Source organism: Ambystoma mexicanum, chromosome 13, assembly GCF_040938575.1.
Source record: "Ambystoma mexicanum isolate Mex_15411 chromosome 13, UKY_AmexF1_1, whole genome shotgun sequence".
NCBI classification, from domain to species: domain Eukaryota; kingdom Metazoa; phylum Chordata; class Amphibia; order Caudata; family Ambystomatidae; genus Ambystoma; species Ambystoma mexicanum.
This window is the reverse complement of record NC_090938.1, coordinates 783,692,009-783,706,650: the sequence shown is the minus strand read 5'-3', so window position 1 is coordinate 783,706,650 and position 14,642 is coordinate 783,692,009. Positions and strand designations below refer to the sequence as shown.

At 45.1% G+C, this 14,642-nt stretch overlaps 1 protein-coding gene across 10 annotated transcripts in view; it reads right to left on the bottom strand.

Annotated features, from left to right (window-relative positions):
- LOC138521950 (uncharacterized) overlaps positions 1–14,642 on the bottom strand; it is an 872,547-nt gene that overhangs the window by 38,896 nt on the left and 819,009 nt on the right. For 7 of the 10 annotated variants that reach the window (XR_011283186.1, XR_011283188.1, XR_011283189.1 and 4 more), the window contains one exon: positions 11,738–11,875. The exons of the other annotated variants lie outside the window; for them this stretch is intronic. The gene's annotated coding sequence lies outside the window, so the exon portion shown is untranslated. The remainder of the gene's footprint in view (positions 1–11,737; positions 11,876–14,642) is intronic. 10 annotated transcript variants of the gene reach the window in all.

The window sequence follows — 14,642 nt, the reverse complement described above, 5'->3', positions numbered from 1 at the left end:
TGCAGTCCTCGCATTCTGAACAATGGTGTTCCGATCCCAGGCACCACAAACAGATCCTGTGAGGATCCGTCAATTACATTTTCTTTCCACAATCTCGACACTTTTTGAAGCCGGACCGTGGGGTTGATGGTTCAGATGAGGAAGCCATCGAAAGAAGTAAAATATACTCGAGGAATAAGTAGAATATACTTGAATAACGAACTGAGCAACACGATTCCGAGGCCCACGAAGCACGGAAAAACGGAACTGAACAACGGAAGCTGCGGGAGTCTATTTATACTCATGATGATGTCGGCACCGATATGGAGGCTGTCGAGGGACACCAACTCGAGGGACGTCGTCGCGCAGCGCCCTCTACTGAAAAAAATTTCCGAGGCCAGCAAGCTGGAAGTGAATCTATCAAGATAAGGAATACGTCGAAGGACACAATCCCTTCAAAATGTATTCGACGGAACATTGCACTGCCCCCGGACATGAACCCTGCAGATGAGGAGAATGGGGATGACAATGGGATGGGGTTGCAACCACGGCGGGATGCAATGGATGGTCAACCTACACAGGCAGCACTTATTCACAATTTTCTCTGAGCAATCCTCACAAGCACAAGAGCACATATCCACACATGTAATTTGTACAATTGGTAATGTACAATTGATAATGGCTCCAGTAGCAAGGTGCCGGTGGCACTGGCAAGGTCAACATAGGACCCATAATGAGGCACAGTGTCACCTGCACATTGCAGCACACACACCCATGCTGGCACACCCATATACAGCTGCATGTACAGCATGGCTATGGCGTAGGCCACGCACCCAGGCACCCCCCAAACGTTGACACACATCCCAAATATCTGCACACTGGCAGACACGCATGGCACAACCCACAGCCCAATGTATCTGCACACTGGCAGACACGCATGGCACAACCCACAGCCCAATGTGGGTGTACACGTACGCATACCCAGCACAGCTGTGTCACACGTGCCGTCTGCACAGTGCATGCAGCTCACTCAAGGCAACCCATTCATGAGATAGACATAACATGCATCAATGCTTGCACCCACAATATGATCCAGCTTAATGAGCATGCTGCATGTAAACACTATTGTTGTCAGGATAGCACAGTTTGTCAATCACAAAACTGCTGTTGTCAGGATAGCATGGTTTATCAAACAAAAATAAAGTTTTAATCATTCTTTGCTTCAACAAAGGTCTTTCCACCACATCATTTTACCACAGATATACTTCATTAAACCATCTTCTTGTTTCCTAGTAGGACTAACTACTATTATTCCTTTCCTGGCTTATACTTCATTAAACCATCTTCTTGTTTCCTAGTAGGACTAACTACTATTATTCCTTTCCTGGTATACTTGCCAGCCAGGAAGACAATTCCTACATCTACATTCAGCTTTCATGGCAATGTTGGTTCCAAAGGATATCACAACTGCTTCTTGACAACCTTTGGATTGTTGGCAGTTTTGGTCACAAGTTTCCCCGAGTTGCTATCCCAAAAAGGGGGGTTGTGCTCTTGTCGCCTCCGTATGGTTTTGCAGTCTCTTGGTTGTAGGCAATGTGAGGTATAAGCTTCCCTCACTTTGCGTCGCTTGAAAGGGGGTTTATGCCTTTGTTGATTTATTGCCTTTTCCTCATAGCCTCTTGGCTGTTGCCAATGCTGGTTGTAAGCTTTCCTCACTTGCGATCCCCTGTGAGAAAACACATGTTGTTGACACTTCTGTTTTACTTCTTTAATTGTTTGATATTTACAATTAGGAAGTTCCTGCTCTCTTTCATTATACATTGAGCATTCAAAATCATGTCTCGGGAGGATAGCTCAGGGTCAATGTGCTCACATTGGAAGAAAGACGACACGGAGCAACACAGGTTCGATCCCCGGGTCTGCGCTTAGAAACCTCTGGGTATTAAGTGCATTTATAAATAACCAATCATATCAAGTAAGTTCAGCTTTCTTTTTCGCTAATTGTTTGGTATTCAAAGTTCTTCAGTCTCTGCTTTCTTTCGTTAACAGTTCTGTATTCAAAATCAACCTCTTTAATAACTTTAATTTCTTTAATATTCTTTAATAACTTGCGCCCCAGGGTTGGCACAGATATTTAGCTAACTCACTAGTTGTATTTGGCAGCTCTGCCTTGTGTTCAGGTCCTGCGGCGGGTCGTCAGTCTCCCGTCTGCCTCTTCTCCTGCGACCACGTACCTTTGGCGAATTGCCCGTTGGCCTCCAGGAGCATCGTTGGATGTGTGGATCTTCCGCTGCCTCTCTCTCACCAACTTGCTGTATGCTTATATGGGAGCACACCTCTGCTTCAGCTGGGCTTCTTCCTAACATGTTGCCTTCCGCAGCACATACTCTGCAATCTGTTGGTCCTCTTCTTGGCACACCACTTCCTGCTGCATGTACTCTGCACTCTGCTTGGCCTTCACCTTTTGTGACAGGATCACCCGGCGTTCTTCTGTCTGTGACTGCTCCGGTCCCGCGGATCAGCTACACCTCCTGCACTGCATTGAATTTCTTCTTCATCCTCCTGATAATTCCTGCCTTTGAGATTTAAATATCCCGCTCAGGTACCTAGGTCTATAACAACTAGACTGCACCTTTTAACAAGTGTCACTGCAAGTCTTCATCACCTCTGAGCCCTTCTTCCTCATCCCAGTACCATTTGCATCATGGCTAATGAAGTTCATATCAGTTGGTATAATATTAATTTGTCCAGATTTACCTTTATTTAGTTTAGACTGTTTTAAGTACTGAGAAATATTAGAAACAGGAGAGGTTGTATAGAGGATTTGTGTTTTACTAGGTTCATAGTGATAATTTCGAAAAAAAGTTTCGATAAACAAAGCTGTGACAGCCTATATTTAACATGCAAAGTGCATTTCTTTCAAAACTAATCCGTCGACAACAATCAATAGACTAGTTTCAATTGAAATGCACTTTTACATGTTAAAGGTAGCATTTCAATGCTTTTTTTGTGTAAATTTGCAACGTTAGATGCAGCTGTCCAATGCTGAAATTACAGCACTGGACAGCCCCATGTAGCGTTTCAAAGTTACAAAAAAAAAAACATATTAAAATGCCAATATACACAAAAAAATTGAAACGTTACATGGAGCTGTCCAGTTCTGTAATTTCAGCACTGGACAGCTCCATGTAACGTTTCAAGGTTTTAGTGTATATTGGGGGGGGGGTGGGGGTTCCTCCCCAACTCCCACGCCACCCTCCCACACCACAACCCTAACCCATTTCGACTGCACTTTTGATTTATTTTCAAAGCAATTGTCATTCGAAAGAATGGCATTATGATAAAACAAAATTCGGAAGTTTGCCATTCTAAACTTTTACGTTCGAGAAAATGACAGGACACTTTTTACTATTGTAGTGAGGACTTTCATTTAAGGTGTAATTGGAATAACTCAAAGTTTTCATTTTTAGTTCTTGAACCCCTGAAACACCAAAATGACTGCCTAGATAATTTCCCATGACAGGTTCTTTGAGTAGCTATATGGGAAGGACTTGTTTATTGATAACAGGCCATTAGATATTTAAGAATGATTTGACTTTAATTCTCGGAAGACGATGACTAATGTGTCCCTCTTAGTGGAGTCACCACTTCCCCTTGATAGCCGTCTCCTCCCATGTGATCCTTCCCCCTGACATCACCCACAAGGTTAGGATCAGGTAGCGGCTGCTTTCCCCTGGCCACATGGGAGGAGACTTTAGGCTGGGTTTTAGTGATGTCTCCGCAGGATTCACATAGCATAGCACAATAATCAGTCCAAGTCACAGAGAAGGTTCAAGGGTTATTTATTCCCTTTGTGGGCCCTAGGGCTGTCCCTCTGTCTCTCACCCTGTTTTCCGCCTACACCCTAATCCAAGCATCCCTGACCCTGGGTTACTAGATACTGAGTGTTCACCCCTACTGTCTAGGTTCCGTCTTGTCCTAATAGTGAGGACCTAATGGCCAATCTGCCTTTTCCATCTAAGTCTCCCTAAGGGACTTCCTACCTGTCCCTACTCTATCCAATGGTCAGTGCCTTGTATTTACAGTGGTTTGATTCAGCCTGAGTCATGTGCACTCTCACCTCTCCTTTTCTACTCTACTTCCGTCTCACTACTTCCATATTTCTGCTGTTCCTTCAATGTTTCACTTTTCCTGATCTTGCCTCCACCCTTTGATGTTACTTTTCCTCCCACTACTACGACTCCCTTCCTCCCGCCACACTACTTCTCCCCTCCTCCACACTGCTACTCCCCTCCTTCTTCCAAGGTACTCAAACACCCTGCACACTCGCTACACAAACACGTACACCCACACTGCAGTACCACTGCCACTCTCTAGCCATTACATCACTTGCTACAGAGTCTGCCACTTCTTAATGACTCCTGCTGGTCTCTTGGTGGTTCTCCACATCCACTGCTGACCTCACAGAACAACCGACACTTTGCACTTCAGGTTCATCCCTAATATTTCCCCACCTCCCAGGGGATTGGCTTTCTTTCCCAGGCCAATATGTCTGTTTCTTTTCCACCCAGGGCGTGTATGTGCATTGCAAAGGCATAATTAGTGGGCTAAGCCCCACCTACTTTCCTTGCGCTGCATTGCCGCACAGTAACTATGGTGTTAAAGCATGGTAAGTGTTAATGTTCTTTTTAGGGGTGTGTTTAGTGTCCATGTTATAGTCAGTCCAGTGGTGGTGGATACTTTTCCCCTTTCAGTCTCTGATGGTCTAGTGGGGTTTGGTCTTGTGGTACAGTCGTGACAGAGCCTTTCGGCGGCACTGCATTGAGTGTCTCTGGGGTGTGCATGCGAGCAGCTTTAGCCGGCATCTCCCTCCCTTTTTGCAGCATGGCGCTGCTGCTGCCTAGGTACTTCTACTGGGACGCAGTCTTTCCTTCTCCAGCGGTCTGCTCTTTCTCACTTTTTCTGCACGATACGTTGTTTGTGGTTGCCTCACTTGGGTGGAATTGGGGCACTCTCAACCGCCACATCCACCTCAAGTCTATGACTGGCTCTGGATTTCTCCCTGCTAGGCCTCCCCTCTACAAGGCTAACCTACTCGCCTTATCACATTTATTTCTTAAGCGCACCCACGCCGAAGGCAGCAGGAAGCTGTACAAAGTGCAATAACTGAAAAATAACATACATAATTGCAAGCAAAACAAAACATCTGTCAATATACAAGAAATACAAATTGTAAAATACAATTAAAATTAAACTAAGAGCAAGAAAAGCCATCACATTGATAGGACTTAATCCCTAAAAACCATTATAAAGGGTAGTCGAAATAAATGTATTCCAAAGAACACTGTAAAAAAGAAGCTCTTTTCGGGGGTTCCTGTACCAATGGCTGGAAAAGTAATCCGAGGCAAGTCTCTGGAAAAGGGCTTAGCTGCCCTGCACTGATTTGTTAGGGGGGCTCTTAAGTCAGTATAACCTATTTGCATGCAAAAAATGCATTTTATTTATTTATCTGTTTTTTTTAATAACGCGCCTAATACCATACCTGAGTTTGGTTTCTAAGTGCGGATCAGGGATTCGAACCTGTTTCCCTAGCACGTTGCTCCTGTGCTATCCTCATTTTACATACAGTAAATGTTAAATATACCTTTTTCAGAGGGGATAAGGGCTACTAGCTTGATAGAAAATGTATAGTATAGGAATCTATAAAAAACGATATTGGTCGGATGGCTCGCCCTCTTTCTCTTTCTATGAAGAGCATAATCCTATAAGGAATCTGGAAATAAATGTATGAAAAAGGGATCAAAATGTGGCACTTTCTCTCCTGGTGAAAAAAAACCTAAACACATCAAACAAGAGGAAAGAACGCCTCGAATTGAACATGGGGAAAATGTAAAGAAATGCATGAGAAAACTAAGGAAAATGGAAGCCGATACTTAGAGAGGAGATATCCCAGAGATTTATGAAACTATTTGGCAATAACCGCTTCAGGGGTGGACAGTATAGGCTGGTAAATGTCTCGCGCAAGAGGTAACCTTCTCAGTGAATCAAGGACCATCACCAATGCTGTGCTGCCATTATCAGCAAGAACAGCGGGCTCCTAATGCTACAACCTTAGCCACAGTAACCCACCAAAATATCTAGAGTGGTCATGTTTTTTTAAAACAGGTGCTTTTCATTAATGACACTTGTGGGCAAGCGTTTCCTCATTAAAGAAAAAGCCCAAACCAAGATGGCCAATATGAAGGAAGGCCCTTTCACTTTCCATGGAAGCCGCAACTTAGGAGGAGACGCTACTGAGGCAGTGGAAGGAAATGCGGTAGTTAAGGTGACGATTTGCAGGATTCTGTCACTTCCCACAAAAGAGGTGTCTTTCCTTGTGAGGCTAGGGAGGAGAGCCTGCTACGCAACACCCTCATTAGGGGTACAGGCAAGCGGGATCTCACTGGGAGAGACTCCCCCTTTGTGGACAATGACACCTGGTCCCGTGAGAAACTCCCTAAATAAGATCACTATACCCTTTTCAACAAGATCCTATGAAGGTGGATCTGAAGAACAAGTTCAAGTGTGTTACTGTCAGCCAAGCATATCATTAAGGTCTATGGGAGAAACAGGATGAAGATCATTTGACCATACTGAATGAGCAATAGAAAGAGAGGAGGGACTTGTACGATATCTCAGGGAAGTCCCAGAAGAACGTCATAAAACTGAAAGGCGTAGTCCTGACAGAGAGGAAGAGAGACCACAAAGTTCAAATCAGCTGGTGCAACTGCTCACCATCAGCAGAAATCCGGAAAGCTGCTGGAGAAGACCCTGAGAATGAGAGGGACAGTAAGCTCCAAGTGCCAGCCAGGCTGCAGCATTTTGAAGTAGCTGCAACCGCTGAATTATGAAGCCCGGCTGGCCCAAATAAATACCATTACAGTAATCTAGGAACCCCAAAATTGCTGCTGCCATCACTTTAGCTCGGGACCCGAGTCGAAGAAAAGGATGTGTTTTTTAAAGAATTTTCAATTTCAGAAAGCCCGAGTTACATAGCGCCGAGATTTGTAGTTCCCGAGAGCCAGAAGGTTCACTGATTCACTAGGTTTGGGACACAGTCCCAGAGAGTCTGGTCAGAAATGGTTGGTTCAAGGTGCCTGTGCTGCGACAGAGCCAGTTACCATAATCTCAGTTTCCTCTTCCTTTAGCTTGAGGCAATTTTGGGTCATCCAGTCCGCTAATGCCACCAGGCACCTTCTAAGCTTAGAAGGGGGGTCAGTTCCAGGAGAGTGCAGACGAAATCGTGTACATGTCCAGATGACATTGTAATTGGAGGCACAGCTCAAGTGGGAACCTTTTTTCCCATTTGGAAATTAATTGTTTTAAGGGGTGCAAAAGGTAATTCCTGTACCGATTGGAGATATTTTTTGGCAAGTGAAAATATATTTTAATTCTGAAATAGGTATCTTTTCGTAATGCATACTTGACTGCACCTAGTAATTCATGCTAATTAAAAATGCATTTGCTGTAAAATTCCTCTACGGATTAAGCAGTAGAAATACTGGATCGGTGTCCTGCGGCACGGCTCTGTTGGTACTCGTGATTGAAGCATATCTGTGAAGAGTTGTGGCTACAAGTGGGGGAGCAGACTCCTCCCATGTGACAGTTGTTCACATTTTTTGCACCCTGTCTTTTTTGTATGGGCGTGTTTATTTGTTTTTGGGGAGTACATTGTATGGCAGGTCGCTTATCTGTGGTGCTGACTGGAGGAGTGAAGAGACTCAAGTGTAAGATTACGTGAGATAGTCATGCGACCTTGTGGGGCCGAGGAGCAGCTACAATGGCGTTCCATGTCACTTCAGCGCACGACTACTGGGATATCATAAAGCAGCATGGTGTGTGCTTACAGTACAGCACTGCTTCATTGGAGATCTAGTTTGCTTTTGTCACCTTGCCTTTGGAGCAGGTTTTGGAGTGTCTCACTCACTGTTCCATCTGGGTTTCCTTTCGATGGCTCATCATTACAGGAGACCGCAAAGTGTTCCTTATCTAGAAGAACTGGCACCTGTAAGCAGTAGACACCTCGTGGACTAATGGGATGGGGCTGCAGCAGAACTCCTCCTGTTTCTGCGAACCCAAAGGGGGTGGATAAAGACCCTAAGAAACAGATGCGACCCAACTGCTGTGGGCGCGATGCTGGTTATTAGGAGGGCCAGAAACCATCACACGTGGGGAGGGGTGGGGAATGAAATCTCATCAACTTGAGAAAGGGTTCCCCAAAGTTCCTCCTGGAATTGACAATCAGCTGCGCCAGATGTTTGAGGGATTATAGTCCTCCAAGAGAGCACAGGAGGCTCTGTAAAGTCCCAACAATATTGTCACATTGTCTGGACTTGATATGTGGCATTTGATCCAAGTGTGTAAAGCATGCTTCTAAAATAATGCGTGGCAGCAGTACATGGGTTGATCTAACCCTACACTACCAGTAAGTACAATTTTAGCTGCAATCCTAAATATAATCATAAACCTATCACTCTATTTGACCCTAAAGCTAACTCTGGTTATAATACAAACCCAACTAGTAACTAACACAAAATCTAAATGTAAGAATAACGCTAGCACCCGCCATGCATAATACCAATCCTAACTCATTCCCGAACGCTTACTGCAACCCACACCCTAACACCCTAACACTAAATCAAATCCATAATGTTAGTGTTAACAAAGGTGCTGATAAGTAAGCCTGATACTACCTCTAATCCCAATACTAGCCATTATGCACAGCCTAATTAACACTGATGACTAACTGATCCCAGGCCAAATTTCATGACCTGAAATGGGCCCTGTTAGGGAGAATTCTCATTCTATGGCTAATTTCCCTTACCTATAGAGTCCCCCAGCAGCTTTGCTGGATTTGAAGGGTTTGCTTTTTTCTCCTGCTAAGAGTGAGACTCTTTTCCCCACTCTTAGGAATAGTTGCTATGTGTGTTCTAGGCTATTTTATGTGTTTAATGTCTATGGGGTTTAACTCACCCTCATAGGAACCATATTTATACACATGTGTTACACAGCACCCTCCATGCAGTGACACAGGGGTGTCGTAGCGACCCCCAAACATAGACTCCATACCCTGGGACTGACTACTGTCTCCCAGGGCATGTAAAGTCCCCATTGACTTTACTAGTCAATCTTCATGAACAAAACCAGTACAACCCATCTTACTATGGAGGTACTGGCAAGGGTTAATAGTTTTTCCCTTATGTTCATTTCCAAGAGGATACCGTACAGTCCCTCTCAAAAGTTTCTGGCTGGTGGCAGTGGTTACTACCAAAAATATTCGACCGTGAATATTTCCCTATGGGATTTTCCCATTGTTCGAGGATACCACAATTACTGACAGCCTCTAACATACCGCCAGTTTATTTTTATATTCACTTTACTCTGGTAGGTTTTATTTGCCAGAACCTTTATATAAATTCTTTCTCGTATCTTTCTCTAAACTCCTAACCCTGGTCGGGGATCCTTTGTTCGACCTATTGGCGGGCTTCTGCCAAGAAGCCCTCCTTTCGGCACCACTGAGTCTGGGGTGGATCCATTGTGTGGGAGGGGGAGTAGGACCCCTGGACAGGGTTGCCTCAGCAACACATGCCGCACTCTGCCCTGATAGGCTGGAGGGTCTCCCGCCAGGATGACCACTCCACTGTTTAAGTGACAGCTAGGCTGTATGAATGGGGATCTTTTTGCATAAAACAGGGTCCTGAGGACTGGAAGAGCAAGACGTTGCCACTGGAACTAAGAAGCCGAAGAGGAGAGAAGCCAAAGCCATCTCCAACGACTGAACCACCGGTGAAGCCCTGCTGCAGCATATCACCACTTTTCTCCACACGACGAGAGATCTTCATCTGCAAGAGCCTTCTTCCCTTGAGCTGGTGGGGCCAACCAGTTTGCCAATCGCCTTCCCGGACCTACCTTGGTCGAATCACCAGTACCCTGTACTCGGAGACCGGATAGCCAGGCACCTGTCCATCCAGACCGCGATTTAAAGGAGCATACCTTTTATTTGTTGGGCAGCACTGTGGCTGGTTTCATCCCTGGGCAGTACAGTAACTAGAACCTTCCTCCACGACGAGAGCCTCTCTTCCTCTGCTGGATCTCCCGAACAGCAGGAACTGCCAGGAAAAACCACCACCGCAGGAGCCTCTTCTACATTTCAAGGTACTTTGTTCCGCCAGGCCTCCCTTTCCGCGTGGTAGTGCTAAAGGTGTTGTAAATCCTTTACCTAACTGTTGGGTTGGCCGCCCCTATCCTCTAACATTGGGCCTCATTACACGGTAGGCGGTAGGGGTTTACCGGTACCGGTAAGGACACCGGTACCGGTAAACCCCTACCACCTTACTACGAGTTCCCTTTGCGGGACCCGACTTTAACGGCTGGTTTTACCAGCCGTTAAAGTCGGGTGCCGCAAAGGGACCGTGGAGCTAATTACGGTACCGCAATTTGCGGTACCGTAATTAGCACCTTCCCCATTCCCATTATGCCCTATGGGGGCAAAAATGGGAATGGGGAAGAGCCTTGGTGAATGGGGAATTACCGCCCCCGCTCACCTTGGAGTAGGGCGGTAATTCCGCCATCCACCAAGGCGGACACGGTAAAATACCGGCGGCAACCATGGCGCTAATAGCGCCATGGTTGCCGCCTACCGTGTAATGAGGCCCATTGTCTTTCACCTTTTGCATCCACCTTTTTGAATCGTTTAACAAAGACTTGACTGCAGCTACAAGAGCATTTTGCTCCTGGGCTCTTTGCCCTGTACCACTGACTCTGGCACAGGCCTATTGACTCTGGCTGAATTTCTTAGAACTGCCTTCTCTAGATTGCTTCTCAACTAGAACTGTGTTAGTGCACCTACTTCTTATAACCACCTTCTTCTTCCCGCCTTTAAACTTATGAAGTGCAATTTTGCTTGGTTTTCATTTAAGTATTATATATGCTAAAGTACTGCCTTGCCCACACTTGTTCACAAACTTATGGGAAGTATTGCTCAGGTGTCGAAGAATATAGTCCTGCATAACTTGTGCTTTCCCTCCCTTGTGAGAAATTGCTAGCGTGCCATTTGTGTTTGGTTTTCACTGTGCCGTTTTGCTCAGTTTTCACTCTTGCTCAAACTTGTCTACAATTTAACTAGGGAGTTGTGTATACTTTCTTGACTGATTTTAACTTGCTTTAATAACTGTGATTAATGTGTTAACTTGGACGTGTGTAAAATAAATATATGTATTCTTTTTAATTCAAAGCTTTGGTCAGTGTTTACTTGTACCATAGTATTATAGCCCTATTGTGTAAACCCTGAATACTGCTCATCTCCCTCTTGAGATAAGTCTGACTGCTTAGCCACAACTACCAACTAAATCTTTGTGGTATGGACTGATACCAAAGGGGATTTATTGCTCATACCTGTAGTCTTAATCTTCTGTAGTGCTCCCTAAGGGAACTGCACAGGATTCTGCCTAACAGGCCCCGGGACTGATTTCACTTTTAAAGAACACGATATATGTTTCTGGTCTTTAAACGGTTAATGGTGCATACCCCGTCATTGCAAGAAAGCTGGAAGGAGAGTTTAACTTAGCAATGTGAGTGCAGGCAGGAGCATTCTGGCATATGGCCAAAAGCCGTATGCAGCCCGAGTACAGCATAGTTCCAAAACATGGAAGCAGATGCAGGACGCCTCACAGGGGTTTCTTTCACATCAGCAGCTGCACACGGCAACACTAGTCCTTACCTCTACACTTGTCTTCAATATCTTGGCATGCATCATGGTCACAGCAATGATGTTGATGGCACGGTTGGCAGTTGCCACTCCCTCCAACAGTTGATAGAAATACGCCGGCTCCTTTCTGTCTTGGCAGGTCTCCAGTGACTAAGGAGAGAAACATGCACTGGCTAAGTGAGACCTAGCTGCATGCAACAACTAAATAATGAACAAACACAACACACTGGCTGAGTGAGACCTAGCTGCATGCAACAACTAAATAATGAACAAACACAATGCACTGGCTGAGTGAGACCTAGCTGCATGCAACAACTAAATAATGAACAAACACAACCCACTGGCTGAGTGAGACCTAGCTGTATCCAACAACTAAATAATGAACAAACACAATGCACTGGCTGAATAATGAACAAACACAATGCACTGGTTGAGTGGACATAGCTGCATGCAACAACTAAATAATGAACAAACACAACGCACTGGCTGAGTGAGACCTAGATGCATGCAACAACTAAATAATGAACAAACACAATGCACTGGCTGAGTGAGACCTAGCTGCATGCAACAGCTAAATAATGAACAAACACAATGCACTGGCTGAATAATGAACAAACACAATGCACTGGCTGAGTGGACCTAGCTGCATGCAACAACTAAATAATGAACAAACACAATAATGCAATGGCTGAGTGAGACCTAGCTGCATGCAACAACTAAATAATGAACAAACACAATAATGCACTGGCTGAGTGAGACCTAGCTGCATGCAACAACTAAATAATGAACAAACACAATAATGCACTGGCTGAGTGAGACCTAGCTGCATGCAACAACTAAATAATGAACAAACACAATAATGCACTGGCTGAATGAGACCTAGCTGCATGCAACAACTAAATAATGAACAAACAATGCACTGGCTGAGTGGACCTAGCTGCATGCAACAACGAAATAATGAACACACAAAATGCACTGGCTGAGTGAGGCCTGGCTGCATGCAACAACTAAATAATGAACAAACACAATGCACTGGCTGGATAATGAACAAACACAACGCACTGGCCGAGTGAGACCTAGCTGCATGCAACAACTAAATAATGAACAAACACAACGCACTGGCCGAGTGAGACCTAGCTGCATGCAACAACTAAATAATGAAAAAAACACAATGCACTCGCTGAGTGTGACCTAGCTGCATACTACAACTAAATAATGAACAAACAAAATGCACTGGCTGAGTGAGGCCTAGCTGCATGCATCAACTAAATAATGAACAAACACAATGCACTGGCTGAGTGAGGCCTAGCTGCATGCATCAACTAAATAATGAACAAACACAATGCACTGGCTGAGTGAGGCCTAGCTGCATGCATCAACTAAATAATGAACAAACACAATGCACTGGCTGAGTGAGGCCTAGCTGCATGCATCAACTAAATAATGAAAAAAACACAATGCACTGGCTGAGTGAGGCCTAGCTGCATGCATCAACTAAATAATGAACAAACACAATGCACTGGCTGAGTGAGGCCTAGCTGCATGCATCAACTAAATAATGAACAAACACAATGCACTGGCTGAGTGAGGCCTAGCTGCATGCATCAACTAAATAATGAACAAACACAATGCACTGGCTGAGTGAGGCCTAGCTGCATGCATCAACTAAATAATGAACAAACACAATGCACTGGCTGAGTGAGGCCTAGCTGCATGCATCAACTAAATAATGAACAAACACAATGCACTGGCTAAGTGACGCCTAGCTGCATGCAACGACTAAGTAATGAACAAACACAACACACTGGCTGAATAATGAACAAAGACAATGCACTGTTTAATGCCTAGCTGCATGCAACAACTAAATAGAGGTTGTATCTGCCAGGCCCTGCTCTGACTCTTCATCAGACACAGGGTGTGGTTGTAACCAGGGTACTTCACTAGAGTGCCACTGGCTTGTCTGGATTAGGCTGCATGTGGGTAGCCTGGTCCAGGCTTCATGTAGTGTCTCACCAGAACAGCCTGGAGCGACACATTATGGACCTCCATAAAGGTTGGGATTGTCGGGGCAAACCCTTGTCGAATAAGCAATGCATTCTCATACTGGAGTCCATAGGGACTCCTTGGGGGCCTGATGCTTATGTTGATGGACACTATGGACCTGGAAATTACCCTACATGTTCAGGTCACTGGTGCATGACATAGGTAGGGGCTTACCTTATGAGTTCAAATCCAAGATGTCTGATAATGGCTTGGCCCCAAAGATCAGTACCACTCAAGAACCAGGGGGGTCAGGTCTAAACCTACACTATGGGGGGGTCATTACGAGTTTGGAGGTAGCCATGGTGCTATTAGCGCCATGGCTGCCTCCAACTCGTGTCCGGGTTCTTTGAATGGGGACTTACCGGGTTATTCCAACCTTGGAGGACACGGTAAGTCCCCATTCAAAATACCCATCCCCATTCCGATTCGAGCCCCCATAGGGCTCAATGGTAATGGGGAGGAAGCTAATAACTGGCCCGTTATTAGCTCCCTGGTCTCTTAGCGGCTCCCGCGAAGGGACCTCGTAATGGGGCGGGAAGGGGTTAACGGCACCGGCATCCTTACCGGCGCTGTTAACCCCTTACCGCCGCACTCATATTGAGGCCCTATGTGAGGAACACATGGTGACAAGTAAGACAGACACAAGTGATCACAGTTTAAGGGTGTTTTATTGAACAATTAAAGTGGTTTGCGGGTTGGAAAAATGCCTAATCTAAACCTAAATGTAAGATGGGGATGGGTGTCGACCATCAAATAAAAAATAAGGCCGTCCTAGTTGTATCGTGTATCAAAGTAAAAGTCCTACACAAAAAACAAATGATTTCCAATTCCTTACGCTAAATACAAAAGGGTGTGGGGTTAAGTTTCAAGAAAA